Here is a 13,490-nt window from a genome sequence, read left to right on the forward strand (position 1 = left end):
GATGTGAGCTCTATGGAGAATCATAAGTTGAGTCGCTCTAACTCTATTACAGACGCTTAAAGTTTTTACATTTCCCCAGGCATTGTTCCAGTCATCATCAGTAATGTTACAGTTAAGTTCCCTTTCCCACAATTCCTTCAAGCAAGAGGTTTTCTCTGCATTTTGACTTTTAATGATATTGTAAAATGTACTAATAGAAGTAGCCGACCTGGTTAAAAAAAGTTGTCTTTCAGTATCCGACACTTCCTGACAAACCAAAAGTGTTGTGCTTTTCCTAATAAAATCCCTAACCTGTAAGTATCGAAAAAAGTCCTCTTTTGAAACATTGTATTTTTCAGTCAATTGAGTAAATGACATCAAGGTAGATCCCTCAAATAGGTCATGTAATTTAGATATTCCCTTTTCAATCCATCTTTTAAAGTTATTATCCATTATTCCAGGTAGAAAGTCGGGATTTCCACATATTGGAGTAAAGACCGAAGTTTTTTGAGACCTACCCTCTAGTTTTCTTATAGTTCGCCATGCTGTAGCTGTGGACATCGTAATTGGATTGGTACAAACTGATTTAAGGGATTCCACCTTTTTTAGAAAAAGAAGTGATTTTAAGGGACAGTCAGACATCGAACTTTCAATATCAAGCCAGAGAGAAGTAGGCTTATTACGTATCCAATCAGCCATGATGCGTAAGTGAACACTGAGTTGGTAGTTTCGAATATCTGGGAGGTCAGTACCCCCTTCCACTGACGAGCGACATAATGTGGCTATTTTAAGACGTGCTTTTCTTTTGGACCATATAAAGGAGCTAAACCAACTGTTTAATTGTTTTAGGGATTTATGAGAAAACATAACTGGGACCATTTGTATTGGGTAGAGTAGTCTAGGAAGAACATTCATTTTTAAAAGAGCAATTCGGCCCATCCAGGATATGGGAAGAGTATTCCATCTCTCTAGGTCTAGCCGAATGCGTTCAAACAGGGGTGAGAAATTGGCTTTATACATTTGGTCGAATTTTGGTGTAATATGTATTCCAAGATAAATAAAACCCTCTGGTGACCATTTAAATGGGAAGGGCCTCACAGGTATTTGTTTCAGGGTGCCCAAGGGCATGGCTTCCGATTTACTAAAATTTATTTTATAGCCAGAGAATTGGCTAAACAGATCTATTGTCTCAATCAAACAAGGAATAGACACCGTTGGCTTAGTCACTACAATTAGAACATCGTCAGCGTAAAGAGTGATCTTATGCTCTCTATCCGCAACATTGAGACCAGTTATATCTTTATTAGACCTAATAGCTTCGGCTAAGGGCTCTATTGCAAGGGCAAACAGCAGAGGCGAGAGAGGACAGCCCTGTTTCGTACCTCTTAAAACACTAAAGTAAGGAGATCGTAAACCATTTGTGAGCACAGCTGACAAAGGATTTTTATACAGAAGTTTCACCCAGTTTGTAAAATTTTCTCCCAGACCAAAGTTATGCAATGTATAAAACAGGTATGATAATTCCACACGGTCAAATGCTTTCTCTGCGTCCAGAGAAAGCACAAGACCATTCACTGATTTTTCCTGAAAAAACTGGATGGTGTTTAGCAGCCGACGCATATTATTATAAGAGTTACGACCTTTAATAAATCCAGTTTGGTCTTCATTAACTAAAATAGGTAACAAACGTTCTAGTCGCGTGGCTAAAATTTTAGACAAAATCTTTAAGTCAACATTCAAAAGAGAAATGGGTCTATACGACGCACAGTCTTCCGGGGGCTTACCCTTCTTTAAAATTAAAGAGATATTTGCCTCTCTCAGGGATTGCGGTAGTGTCCCTTTCATAAAAGAGTCATTAAACATATTTAAAAGAGGGTCAATTAAGAGGTTCTGAAACTCTTTGTAATATTCCACACCAAGTCCATCCGGGCCAGGAGACTTGCCAGATTGGAGCCCTTTAATTGCATCCAGCACTTCATTTTTAGATATAGGTGCATCAAGACTAATTTTCTGGTCCTCAGATAGACAAGGGAGCTTAAGAGAGGAGAAAAACTTATCCATTTTCTCAGTTGCGTTGGGCTGTAGTTCTGATTTATATAGGTTTTCATAAAAAATCCTAAATGTATTATTGATGTTAGCAGTTTCAAAAGTTTGCTTTCCCTGGTCATCTATGACAGAAGAGATAGTTTGGGAGTCTGCCTTTTTCTTTGTTAAATATGCCAAATATTTCCCTGCTTTATCTCCATGTTCATACATTTTTTGTCTTGCAAATCTGATCTGAATTTCCGCTTCTCTAGTCAGTAGTGTGTCCAAGGCAGAACGAAGTGCAGTTATCTCTTTAAGTTTTTGTGCAGATGAACGTGTGACGTATTCTCTCTCAGCCCGCTTTAATTTTGACTCCAAGATCTTCCTTTGCTCAGCCTGCCTACGTCTCTTGATGGATGTATAGGATATAATAAGACCTCTAGAAACGGCTTTAGATGTTTCCCACAATAATGATGGATTGTCTGTTGAGGGTAAATTACTTAACAGAAACAGTTCAAATTCCTCTTTGAAATAAGACAAAAACTTTTGGTCTGCCAGAATAGAGGGGTTAAGCCTCCAAAATCTAGTTGGGTTTGCAGGATTTGTAAAAGTATACTGTATAAATACCGCAGCATGGTCAGAAACAGCTATTGGGCCTATAGAGCTGGAGGTGACTGAACTTAACAAAAGTTTAGGGAGTAAGAAATAGTCAATTCTAGTGTAGGCTCTGGATACATTTGAAAAGAATGTGTATTCCTTAACTGTTAGATGTTGAGCTCGCCATACGTCTACATAGTCCATATCATCACAAAATGCATTGACAATCTTAGCATGAGAAGATGGTGACAATTTACCAGGAGGGGACTTGTCTATAATGGGATGTAAATGACAATTAAGGTCTCCCCCTATAAGTGTCTGCATGACGCCAAGATTTACAACTTTAGAGAACACAGTAGTTAAAAGATCAACTGGAAAACCAGGTGGGTTGTAGACATTCAATATAACAATTTCTTCTCCATAAAGCAGCCCTTTCACAATCACATAACATCCCCTTGCGTCCTTTATACAGTCCAAAATTTTAAAAGGCACATTCTTCTGTACTAAAATAGCCACTCCCCTACTTCGTGATGTAAAAGATGAATAGTAAACCTGTCCAAAACCTCCCATTTGAAGTTTTAGGTGCTCAATGTCACTTAAATGAGTCTCCTGCAATAATGCTATCTGTACACCTTCTCTCTTCAGATAATTTAAAACCTTTTTTCGTTTAACAGGTGTATGTATCCCTTTCACATTCCAAGTGCATAATTTCAAACCTGACATGATAGTAAACTATAAAATAAGACATTACCCGGACACCTGAGCATCACTTATAAAAAGTAAGGAATCATACAAATAAACATATGGCCAGATATAACACAATACAAACAACCAGAAACAACAAAAAAAAGTGTCGCTAAAGTACACTTCGCCAAACATTGGCACGAACGTAAACACTGTCCCACTCTTAATCTAAGAGAAGTTCGAGTGAAAAGGCTCTCTAACGGAACAAAAAGATACATCTGTCCAGGATGCAGGAAAGCATGGCTTATATGTCCCTACTAGGTAATCAAAGTTATCGGTAGCTTAGTACTCCAGTTTAAATACAGTTTACATCCATCAGCCTACTCACGTGTTATAAGACAGTCCAAACAGTCCGCCGCTCGGCCGAGCAGCTATCCGGTGTAGCCCCAAAATCACTCACCGAGAAGCGGGGTGTCCTCAAGGGTACTGACGTAGCGCTCCACCTCAGGAGGGTTATTAAACACTTTGGTTGATCCGCGAAAGGTTACCTTCAGTAAAGCAGGGTAAATCTGCCTGTATTCTGCGCCGAGTGACTTGAGCTGCTTTTTTACCGCGTCATATGCCTTCCTTTTGCGGAGAACAGCAGCCGACAAATCCTGGAAAAACATCACTGTAGAATCCCCGTGTGTCACCGCTTGGTTTTTCCTTCCCAGCTCAAAAGACGCATTCATCACACGCTGTTTATCCTGATAGTTGTGAAACCGCACAAGCACCGGTCTCGGTCTCTGAGTGGGAGAGGGCTTGGGAGCCAGCGTGCGATGCGCTCTTTCCAGCTTTATACGCCCCGTCTTCGTGTCAATGCGCAGCACCTCGGGAAGCCAGGACCCGAAGAAGCCGGTGGGGTCAGTCCCCTCCACATCCTCCGGTAATCCGAGGATACGGATGTTCTTCCTCCTCCCTCTGTTCTCGAGGTCGTCAGCCCGCTCAGCTAGTTTATCCACCATCTCCTCCAGAGCTTTGAGCTTGGCGTTCACGGGGTCAGCGGCATCCTCCAGCGCCGAAATTCTTTGCTCAGCCTCAGTTAACCTTTCCTCGTGGTTGTCAAGTGTGTTACTGTGCTTCGCCAGTAACTCCGATATCGGGCCCAGCTTCTCATCAATGACCCTGGAAATGTTTGCCGTTATTTCGTCCACTGCCCCGCGGAGTGTTTGTGGAGTGGCAGCAGCTCCAGCCTGGGTCTCCGCGCTAGCCTCCACTGCTACTATGCTAGCTTGTTGTGCACACGCTTCGGGAGCATCAGTGATTTGGTTCTTTTTACGTGGCATCGCGTCGGACTGTCTCAAAAAATAATTGTTAATGCTCATCTTATGATAGTACGCCTCTTAAAATTTGGAGCTGTCGTGTCTAGCGGGGTTAAATAAATTTATTAACAAATTCCTGCACCAGCTCTCCCGGACACGACCTACTCCTACGGCGCCATGTTGAGAACCCTGCAAACTATTTTTAATTTTAGAAGAAAGTCAAATGTAGAGGAGGACATCACCACAGAGAAGGAGACAAGAAAGAGGAAGTTTTACTTCAAACGTGACGTGAGTGCGCACTGTCATTACAAGGTATGAGCTGCTTACAGGCCGACAGCCTGAGATCAGGTTCTGATTCAGAGCAGTTAATTATTGATGAAAAATATAGACAATCCATGTGTGATTAAATAAATGTCATAGTTTGAACCTGCTGTTGATTAATTTACTCTGGTGTGAGAGTTCATAAACACTCCTCTTAACCGTGCTCACATTTTTAACGAGTTAGCATCCAGTTAGCATCGAGTTACTATTCGGTTAGTTTCAAGTTAGCAATGTTGGCATTCTCTTGCTGGTGTTATTGATTTGCAGTGTCATGTACTGATGTCAGGACAATACTCTGGGGGTAATCAGTTTTCACCGTTCCATGTTCCCAACTTGATCGCTATGCATGTTGTTTGTCGGCCATAACAGTCCTGGTGATCATCAGAATCCAAATCGGAAGAGTCCAGCTGTTGGTCTGAAGTTAGGATTGTGTGGCACCAGAGATTCTCAGTTGGACTGAGGTCTGGGCTTTGACTGGACCACTCCAGGACCTTTAACAGGACCTCCTTAAACCAGTGGAGTGTTGCTTCAGCAGTCCTGCTGGAAGATGAACTTCGACTCAGTCTCAGGTCTCTGGAAGACTCAAACAGGGTTCCCTCAAGAGTTTCTCTATTATTTTTCTTTGTCCATCTTTCCTTTAGCTCTGTCTAGTTTCCTGGTTCCTTCTGATGAAAAACTTTCCCACAGCATGATGCTGCCACCACCATGCTTCACTGTAAGGATTGTGTTCTCAGCATGTTGAGAGGTGGTAGATTTGCCTCCAATATGACGTTAAAGTCAGTTTAAGTCTCATCTAACCACAGCACCTTCTTCCACATGGTTAAGGAGTGCTTAATCTGTCATTTGATAAATTTCTTCTTATTTGGTTTGAGTTTTATTTTAGTTTTGGCAGGTTTGCTGTGGTGGAATAATCTTTCCATTCTCTAATAATAGATTTAATGGTGCTCTGTGAGAGTTTCAAGGTTTGAGATATTTTTTGTGACCCATTTCCGATCTGCATGTCTTGACAAATATGTCTCTTGACTTGTGTGGAAAGGTCCAATGGTCCATATGCACACACCACTTTTCATGTTTTATGTATTCATTTATTTAAAACCATTTTTTAACCATGTAACTTCATTAATTTGTATTTATTTGGTTAGAGCCATTATTATAATTAAACTAAAATAAAAAACTGTATTTATAAGGAAACGTACGAATGCGTCTGGAAAAATTCAGAAAAGGGTTATAATGACGAACAACAACAAAGCTGTTCCTGTAGTTTTGTGCTAAAATTAGCTAAATGCAAATATGCTTACAATGCAGGTAAAGCCGGTGTAATGGTTTCCATGTTCACGTTCTTACGTGAGCATGTTAGGATGTTAAATTGGTTTGTTTACCTTGCTGTTGTGGAAATGAAGAGAAAGTGAAAGCAAAGCAGAATGATTCAAAACCATACACCCATTTATTAGACAAAAAACTCAAAAAACTTATCAGTTTTGAAAATGTGACAATAAAACAGGTTTTTCTGCATGCAGCCAAGAAAATACACATTTGTGTATAAAATACAGATTCCTTTTCTTTATTTCTTACAGTGGACAGCTCTGGCTGTACTTCCTGCTGTTCAGCTGGATTGTATTTTTTCTTAGTGACACCCACAGTTCAGAAAAGAACTGCAGCAGCGCCGGTGTAAACAGCAACAAACACTTGTGCTTAAAGCAAAGTGAATGCACTAATATTCCAAGGAAAAAGAAAAGTGAACTTATGTTTAATTCTTTGTAATGCAGAGAGTACATTTTGCTGCTCACTGTTGAGTTACTAAAAGAGTATTAAATACATCTGTTGCTAGTAGGTTGATTATTTTTGCACTAAACCTTATTTTTGTGGGGGGGGTTTAGTCATAGTGAGCCAGGTTTTATAAAAGTGTTTTACAATTTTATAACAGCTCACTGGTTGTGAGTGGTCATTCTTATTGAGTAATACATTATTAGTCTCAATAACCGCTATAGGAGCATGTCTTGCTTTGTTTTATTATTATGCACTGAATCTCAATGTGTTGAAAATTAACACATTCAATTGAACCACACAGTATCAGGATTAAAGGTTGAACTGCATCATAATTAGGGGCTTGATCGTATCAGTTTTTTGCTCTACATTTATCTTTGATGAATCCGATTGTTAGCATTTTATCGAGATAAATATCGAATCCCAGACCAGAGACGTACAACCCTTTTAGCCACATGTGACCTGCCTAATTTATCAGAACACCTCCTTTTAGTGCCTGAATGTTTCACAGTGACACATTCAGAGGCTGACTTCGACGTGGTTACTCAGCTAACATGAGAAGCGAGTGGATTGCATCAGGCATGAAGATTGTATCTGCAGCAGTAGTTTTTTTTACTGAAGATTACAGCATCAGGCAGAATCAGAGTGACGTGATCTTTTTTTATTTTTATAGAGAACTTGACTCGTGAAATTGCATGCCAGCATACCCAGGTGTTGCCAAGATATTAGTTTCTTAATGAACGTGAAAGAAAGTGTCTCGCAACAGGAAAAGATTTTCTGATTTATTTCATTGTGTAAGTAAATACCTGAGGATTCTGCTGGATTATTTTGCAGAAAACAAATTAAAATTATTAATTTGTCAGACTTGTTATTATAAAAATCTTTTGTAAAACCAGAATGCAAACACGCTGTTTGGAAGAAAGGTTGGACATACGAGGACAACAATGTCAAAAAGGAGAGACAATGGTGTTTAGGATGTTTTGGTGGTAACGTATGATGTCAAAAATCCTAAAGGAAAGTAAAGGCCTAGCATTCCTGGAATTAATGCATATCGCTCACTGCTTTTGATGCCAGAATCTTCAGATCATCTTATGATGAGAGAGAATGGAGGTATAACTGTTTTGGTCAAACCTGGCAAATAAAATTATGTACAATCTTATACAATACTGCAAGATCTGTCAGCACTCAGAATGTATTGAGGATTACTCTCAGCCACTACCACATCCAACTTTAGCTCAATAACTGAATTACTGACTAAGTTATAGCATTTTTGATATTAGTAAAGGTTGATCAGCTGAGGTGGAAATCTTGAATTGGGTTGACCCCAAAAGTTAATTAGTTATAGATGGTAAATGGTAAATGGTCTGCACTTTTATAGTGCTTTATCTAGTCCAAGGACCCCAAAGCGCTTTACACTACATTCATTCATTTACCTGTTCACACACTGATGGTGCCAAGCTACATTGTAGCCACAGTTCCCCTTGCAAGGCTGACAGAAGCGAGGCTGCCATTACACTGGCTCCACCGAGCCCTCTGACCCCCACCTGTAGGGAAGGCAGGTGTAGTGTTGTGCCCAAGGACACAACGGCTGAGACTGACAGAGCGGGGGCTCAAAACCGGCAACCTTCCGGTTACAGGATAACCCCTTACCTCCTGAGCCACTGCCACCCCTACATCTACATCCAATAATTACTGTCTGTCTGAGTTTCATTCCCCTCTTTCACATTAGACTTTTGTTTTTGTTTTACTGTGTTAGACAAAACAAGACATACCAGGCATTTCTGATGTGAAAATGATAAAGCTTGAAAGAGTACATAACAGGACTGATTGCATTTCTTCGAATAATGGCTGCAAACTAAGGACTGAACCCAGGTTTGAGAACGTGCTGCAAACAACCATGAGCGAGCATCGACAATCTTTTGACAGGTGGCGGACACACGGTAGGTGCAGCAAAGGGAAAGTGAGACATGAGACAGATGAACATATTCACTCCTTTTTCTGCTTCATCTCAGCCCTGACAAAGAGCCTCTCTGTTGTTCTCCTGACTTGTGTTGTTCCAGCCTGTAACACAAGAATGATTCCATAACAGCAGATCTCTGCAAACACGCTGTGACGGCTTCCAGGAACTGGAGGCTGATTTCACAGAGGCGGCGACAGTGGATGCAGCAACACCGGGGACACTACAGCTTCTTTTTGTCAGACTTGTACCATTAAAGCCTGCGAGACTTCAAAACAAAGCACTCTTTGCTGTGGATACAACAAGCTCAGCCTCTATGACACTCCAGACGTGGAAACAAGCTTCAGTTGTACATCGCAGGTTGTCTTTCTTGCTAAGAGAACATACTGTGCGAAAGTCTTTATGCTGCTTTCTAACAAACTATAGAAGCAAATCTTTACGGCTGGTGTGCTCAAAAAGCAAAGTGCAAAGACATCCAATGCATGAAATCAAACCAATTCACCACAACTCCACAATGATGCTAATCCAAGAAAGCCAATTTAATCCAGTTAATCTAAAAACATCTGTAAATTTATCTTAGGAAGCAGGCTGTTCCACATAAAGATGCCAAACTACCCCCCCGGTCCATGATGATAATGTCCTCCAGAAAACATAAAGCAATTACACATCAAATGAAGTCTTTTGGTCGGATTATATCAAAGGATCTCTTTATGCTAATTGTGCGAAGCTCTGCAGAGATGCAGTGAATTTATGTGATGACAAAAATGAAAATAAAACTGGCTGCAACAGCTGAAGCTGCAGGATAAAGAGCCACACTGCTCACCAACCAGCACACAGCACTATACGCCTCCCGATTATTCATTCAGCCTCAGAGCAGAGCAAAGCTTCATATTATATGGGTGAGCTGCGTTCTCGCCTGCAGAGAAAACTGAGGAAACATCTGATAAACAATCAAAAAAAAAAAAAAAAAAAAAAACTACAAAAACTACAGCAATCTTGAGCCATATCTTCAGATGCTGCTTCTAAGGAAGTAGATATTCTTGTAATTTGCGAAATGGTCTTGAGCAATCGTCTTCGTGTTTTCTTGTTGACTTTTGTTTTGCCTCATTTTAATCCAGTCATCATACCTGACCATTTTCAGAACAATGCTTTTTTTTGTCTGTCTTGTATTTTTCCTAAAACATTCATAATTTGAATGATTCAGTTACAAACAAGGCTCCTAACTCAAGGGCTAAGCCAGTGTTGTGTCTACAAACATTAGATAAATGAACAAAGAACCTATTTAAAATAGTATCTTTGAGAACTTTGTAGTTGGAAAAGACAGACAGTTCTTTAGTTTGATCTACAGTACAACAAATGCACACAATAACACAGTTTGACAGGAATAAAGTTTTGTTTTTGCACAAACAAGGTGATCCTTAATGAGCTGTTAGCTAAAATCCTAGTCTATTTTGACACAGCATGCAGTTTGTCTTAAAAAAACAGGTCAGGTGGAGACGAAAAGAAGATGATTGAAGAAAGATCTGACAACCCAATTCAAAGTTAGATCATAACAGAGAGGAAACGACAAGCTAACGTTAGCCTGACTTCAGCAAACTGTTCCCACATCAGGAGAAACCAGGTTTAAGAAAGAATGAATAAACTTTGCAGCTTTATGAGTGACAGAGGACGTCCTGCTGTGAAGAAAAATAAAGATACGTCTGTTTGGGTGAAACGCTGCCTAAAATAAGCCCAGTCTAAGAATGTTCACTCTGTGCCGAAGAAGCATAAAGAAGGCAGGAGACGCTGCAGAGAAAAAAATAAAGGTTATCAAGAAAACAACAGCTCCGATCGACACCAGTGTTAGTGATCATCATCATCATCGGTGAGTCAAATAGGACACATTTACAAGAATTTACATGATGTTTAATGTAATAAAACATCTCTACTTCCTCTAACATAAACACATGAGTGGTAAGAGCTTTAAAAGGCATGTTCCTCTTATTTTCTCAGACAATTTTTTTAGGAACCACAGCAAAGTTATTAAAATATTGCTTTTAAATTTCAGTCTGTTCAGACTTTCTGTGCTGAACAGACTGAAGGCTGTATTTTATTTATTCTGTTAAGATTTGACAGCGAATAACTGTTTATGTCTAGAGCGCAAATTTTAGGCAGACACCTTTAAATATTTTTTAAGTAATAAAAGATTTTAAAAAAGCATTTTGTAATACGCAATGTCTCTCCTTTTACTGTACAAAAACTGCAGCTAAAATTAAATTTTTTAAAAAAGCAGCCAATGACCAAAGTAAAAACAGCTCTTTGGAAGCAAAATTTTAAAAAAAAATTTAAATTAAAACCTCCACCAAGGCCATAGGGTCATTAATAAACTGTAGGATCACCATCAAAATTGAATCAACCGTTTCTTGTGTCAACCAGAACTTCCTGAGAATTTCACCAAAATCTGTTTATCAGTTTTTAAGCAATCCTGCAAACAGACAAATCAACCAACAGTACTGAAAACATAACCTCCTTGGCAGTAATGAGGTGTAATTTATGCTTGAGTTTTGCAAAATATTGTAGTAACAGCAAGGAGCAACACACAAGGTAAAAGAAAAAAAAAAAAACATAACACTTGCAACTGTGATTTTTGTCTGTCTCAGTTTTGTGAAAGTGATTTCCTGGTGAAACTGAAAACCCTGGGAACCACTGACAATTCTTTTATATTTTTTAATAGAATGGCTTCAGCTCTGTAATGGTTACCAAAGGCCGTGTTAAGAGAGGTTTCAGCGCCGTCAGCACATTCAGCAGAAGTAAAAAAGAAAAGGAAATCAATACTCCATAAAGAGCTTTTTGGCAGCGCAGCTTCCGCGTGTATCTACTTTTTTGTTCCCCTTCCACATTAAGTGGTCATAAAATAAACAGTTTTGCAGTAAGATTCTGCAACGTTGTACATGGACAGCAGGTCCAAATGAAAGCTGAGTACTCACACCTGAACCGAACCACGTGGTCTTCAGGTGGGTCCTCACACAAACACGTTCATGTCGGGTTCTTTCAGCCCTGTTTATGGTTCTTACTGCTCACTGCAAAACAATAAATGTGGCCGAGAGGGGGAAGTTGAGCGGCTCGACACCCGTAAATACATCAGCACTGTTGCACCATACACTAACCACTTCAGCTGAACCCGTTTTACATGTGTCCTGAGGGGATGGAAGCTGTCACACTGCCAAGCTGCTTTTCTCTGCCTTCAGCGAGCACCATGACACATTCTGCTGGTCTGAGCTGCAAACCCATATCGGTGTATGTTGTTCATTAGTGGCTGATTTGGTTGTAGAAGCACGGTGATGGAGGACATGAGCACCGGTGACGTAAGCACTGAGGCACCCTTCTAACCACTCAGCCACTGTTTCTGTCCTGATTCTTCCTTCGCTACTCCTCCCGCGGCATCAAAACGTGCAGAAATAGGGTGGCTTTTTGGTAAAAGGAAGTCACACGAGGTGAACAAATGTTGCAGGAAAAAAAAATTTGAAATCTACTTACACAACAATGGTATTTTGACAAAACAAGTGAGAAAACCCAGCCGTCTTTGGCATGCTTCACAGTAGAATCAGTCAAAGTTTAAATGGGTCACAGAAATTTGAATTTTACATGACTGGACTGGCATCTTTATATCTTTTTATGATTTATACACAACTGTTGTTTCTGTTTTATGATTTTACAACAGTTTCTACTTAAAGTAGTATGATGTCGCACTAACATTTGAGCTGTCTAATCGTCCATCCATCCGTTTTTCTTTTACCCGCGTCTCCTTTTCGGGTCGCACGGAGCTGGTGCCTGTGTCCAGCAGTCACTGAGAGAGAGGCAGGGGACAACCTGGACATGTCTCCAGTCCATCACAGGAACACACAGAGACAAACAACCATTCAAACTGTCACACCTAGGGACAACTAGGAGCTACCAATGAATGACCTAACATGCATTATTTTGCTCTGTGAACATGTAAACTCCACCCAGAGAGGCCCCAGGCCAGGAGGCGATCCTGCTACTTTCTTGCTGTCTAAACTCTCCAAAGATTTTGTAAACAAAACTGGTCTTGTCCCCACACTCTTTACACTTTTTGCACATCAAAACATAGGCACGCTATTGGACTTACAGTTATCTCCCAAAACCCCTCAGAGTTCAGAGTACGCACACCAAAACCCCCATTGACTTCCGCTGTTATTTGAGCTCAGAATTTTCTCACATCTCCTACATAAAACATTGTTGTTCCTAAACAGTTTATACCCCCAAAAAAATCCTTATTTTGTCAGCTCAGATGATCACAAAACGGAAGTCCCAGATTAATATTTAGAGAGGAAGAGATGATGGATGTTGGGAGTTTTGGGCATTGGTTCAAACTTTTTTCCTGAAATATTCTGGTTTTGACTTGATGGTCCATGTTTGAGAGTTTCCAATGAGCAGCAGGTTCTCCAGCTGCATGAAAGCAGTTAGAAAAACAACTCTTCAGTCGCAGTAAAAGCAGACTTATTCTAAAGAGGCTCCTCAGTGTGTTCACTGGGGCTGCCATCAATACATCACCTCAGTACTTAAGTTTTTTTTTTTAATTGTACCAATCCAAATTAAACTAAATGATCAGAGGCCACTTGTCTTTTAAACCATTTCTAAAACAGCAGTTCAGCTCTTGGTAAATGTCCCGTGGAGGGGGTGAGGAGCAGGTGCATGACACAGATATACCTCATGCTGCGTTTGAGTGCAGCCTCCGGCTCCGCGGTGCAACAAACTGCAGAGCATCCACACATCCACCAGCAGTTGAGCGCAGACCTGTCATAAACCCGCTAGCAATAAGAAGAAAAAGTTTCACTTACGCAGACCGGAGGGAGGGGTCC

At 40.3% G+C, this 13,490-nt stretch overlaps 1 protein-coding gene across 3 annotated transcripts in view; it reads right to left on the reverse strand.

The window, feature by feature from the left end:
* Positions 1-13,490, reverse strand: part of camkk1a (calcium/calmodulin-dependent protein kinase kinase 1, alpha a) — a 91,487-nt gene that overhangs the window by 76,927 nt on the left and 1,070 nt on the right. For 2 of the 3 annotated variants that reach the window (XM_017412690.3, XM_017412691.3), the window contains exon 1: positions 13,470-13,490. This exon is cut by the window's right edge. The gene's annotated coding sequence lies outside the window, so the exon portion shown is untranslated. Of the gene's footprint in view, positions 1-11,594; positions 11,783-13,469 lie in introns of those variants that run through there. The other variant, XM_025005173.2, reaches the window with a different exon arrangement.

This window comes from Kryptolebias marmoratus, linkage group LG13 (genome assembly GCF_001649575.2).
Source record: "Kryptolebias marmoratus isolate JLee-2015 linkage group LG13, ASM164957v2, whole genome shotgun sequence".
Lineage (NCBI taxonomy): Eukaryota > Metazoa > Chordata > Actinopteri > Cyprinodontiformes > Rivulidae > Kryptolebias > Kryptolebias marmoratus.